This window comes from Apium graveolens, chromosome 6 (assembly GCF_009905375.1).
Source record: "Apium graveolens cultivar Ventura chromosome 6, ASM990537v1, whole genome shotgun sequence".
Classification (NCBI taxonomy): Eukaryota; Viridiplantae; Streptophyta; class Magnoliopsida; order Apiales; family Apiaceae; genus Apium; species Apium graveolens.
Window position 1 is genome coordinate 275,057,210 of NC_133652.1, and position 3,366 is coordinate 275,060,575.

The following is a 3,366-nucleotide window of genomic DNA, read 5'->3' on the forward strand; positions in this document are numbered from 1 at the left end:
GCTCAAGTTGAAACTGGGTCAGAAAAAAAGATAAAAGTGTTTCGCACAGAAAGAGGTGGGGAATTCTGCTCAAAAGAGTTCAATGCATACTGTGAGAAGGCTGGAATCTTACGCCACTACACTGCCCCGTACACACCACAACAAAATGGTGTGGTCGAGAGGCGTAACAGGACAGTGGTGGCCATGGCGAGGAGCTTCTTGAAGTCGATGCAACTGCCATTATTCTTGTGGGGTGGGGCCGTACGTTATTCAGTATACATCTTAAACCGTCTGCCCACTCGAGCATTGTCAAATCAAACACCTTATGAGGTATGGACGGGAAACAAACCAAATATAAAGCATGTCCGTGTGTTTGGCTGTGTCTCTCATATGAAGGTTCCTGGTTCACAAGTGACAAAGTTGGATGATCGTAGCCGAATTGTGATAAACTTGGGGAAAGAACCTGGAACAAAGGCATATCGCCTATATGACCAAATCATCAAGAAAGTCTGTGTAAGTCGTGATGTGGTCTTTGAAGAAAATAAAGCATGGAACTGGTCCCAAATTGAAAAAAAAGACGGAGGACACTCAAAGCAAAAATATTTCACTATTTTTGGATCACATTTTACTGAGACAGAAGCAGCAGGTGATTCCACAGAGACAGAGACTGTAGCTGATTCGAGCACATGTGAGACGGATGGATCATACATTTCTGGGAATGTAGTAGACAATGATGGTAGTGAGCACTCACGAGCAACTTCAACGGTAAGCCCTGAAGACTCTGGTGATAGCACTGAAACTGAACCTGTGAGGCAAAGGCACAGAAGCATCAGAGACATATATGATGACATAGTGGAAGTGGAGTTGATGGATGAGTTAATGCTGATGGGGGTAGATGAGCCCATAAACTACACTCAGGCCTCTAAGAAGCAGGAATGAAGACTTGCTATGGAGAAGGAAATTGAGGCGGTTGAAAGAAATGACACATGGGCCGTGATAAAATTGCCACCGGGAAAGAAAGTAATTGATTTAAAGAGGGTTTATAAATTAAAAAAGGACACTAAAGGGGAGGTGGTGAAGCACAAAGCCCGGATTGTAGCTAAGGGGTACGTTCAAGAGTACGGGGTTGATTTTGAAGAAATTTTTGCCCCCGTCACTCGTCTAGAAACAATCCGTCTTCTCTTGGCAATTTCAGCAAGAAATGAGTGGGAAGTGCATCATTTAGAAGTTAAATCCGCTTTTTTTAATGGTGAGTTGATGGAGGAGGTATACGTAAAACAACCGGAGGGGTTCGTGAAGGAAGGACAGGAGCATTTAGTATACAGATTGTATAAAGAGTTGTATGGGTTATGCCAAGCTCCACGAGCTTGGTATTCTAAGCTGAGTAAGAGTCTTGAAAATATGGGTCTAAAACGCTGTCCTTACGAGTATGCCGTGTATACTAAACAAGAACCAGATGGAGCCTTGATCGTTGCTGTGTATGTGGATGACTTATTGGTGACTGGAACAAGCAGTGAGGTGATACAACGATTCAAGGAAAAGATGAATGCTCTTTTTGAAATGAGCGACTTGGGAAAACTTGCTTATTATTTGGGCATCGAAGTAGAACAGAGACGAGGTTTCGTGGAGCTAAAACAAACCACTTATGCAAAGAAAATTCTGGAAAAGGCAGGCATAGGAAGTTGTAATCCCACCAAGTATCCTATGGATCCAAAACTGGTCATTACCAAGGATGAAGGAGGTTAGCCTGTAGATCCTACGGAGTTCAAGAGCATGATTGGAGGTTTAAGGTACCTTGTGCACACACGTCCCGACATTTTGCATGCAGTAGGGATAGTCAGTCGGTTTATGGAACGTCCCACATATATGCATTTGAATGCTGCCAGGCGTATATTACGTTATATTAAGGGAACGTTGAGTTTTGGATTGGTATACTCGAAGAACAGTGGGAATAATATGTTAACTGGTTACTCGGATAGCGATCTGGAGGGAAACATAGATGATAGGAAGAGCACTGGAGGTATGTGTTATTATTTGAATGATAACTTGATAACATGGGTTTCACAGAAACAAAAATGTGTCGCATTGTCCAGTTGCGAAGCAGAGTTCATTGCTGCTACAGCTGCAACATGCCAGGGAATATGGCTTCGGAAATTGTTAAGTAAAGTTTCAGATAGTTACATTGGTCCGGTAGTTCTTTATGTTGATAACAAGTCTGCAATAGACTTGGCCAAAAATCCAGTGATCCATGGGAGGTCTAAACACATAGACATTCGATATCATTTCATCAGGGAGTGTGTTGAACGTGATGAAATAATTATCAAGTATGTTAAGACAGATGAACAGAAAGCGGATGTCCTCACAAAGGTGTTACCAGTTGTGAAGTTTGAGAAAATGAGACAACTTCTGGGTGTGAAGAATCTAGCAGAACAAGTTTAGATTAAGGGGTTGTTTGTTGGTTTAATCTAAACATTGTTCGTTTATTTATTTATGCAAATAAATGATGTACGTGCGTGTTTGTGGGTTTTCGGTTTATCTGATTTGGTCTGCAAACTGGCCTGAGTTTTCTAGGAGTTAGTAGCAGTATGGAGTCTGTTTATCATTTCTGTTTTATCATTTCCTATTTTGTAGGTAGTAGTTCTCTCATAGTCTTCCATATATATTTGTATCCTGTTGGCTTTAACAATAAGTTTATTAGCTTTACTTCTTACTTGTTCTCTCGTTTAAACACAAACAGATATATTACATATATACATAGTATTTGCAGGTCATTTTTCTTCAGTGATTAATTACATAATAATAATGAGAATTTTTATTTAGCGCGATGTTGTTCCCTAGATTAGATTTAGTAAGCAATATATGTAAATAACTTGGCATTTGCCTCAAATTAGGGAAATGAGTATTAACTTAATTTATTGTTATTAGAGGGATTTAAATACAATCTAATAGATATCGAGGGGAGTTTTATTTTTTAACCAATGTGTTGTATTTTATTGTGATTAAAATCAATCATTGTCATTAAAGTGAATTATTTTCTCAAACTCTTTGTGTGTTATGACATTTTCATTATTTAAAGATTCAATTTTTTTTAATATTAGAAATAAAGATATTTCAAAAAAATAATTTAGTTACGTGGAGTGTTTTGAAATATAGAAAAAATTACTATATATTTGTAACTATACAATCACTTGTACCTAAAAGTTTAAACTCATTTTATTTTTTGATAAATTGGACATAATATCAGTATATGTAACTATTATTCAAACATCATTTACAAAATAAATATAATATACCTGTTAGTAAGTAGGATTAGAAGGAGGTGGAATATAAGTATTTGGTTCAGCATTCATTATTAGAACCATGCTTTGATGTGCACTCAGTTGGATG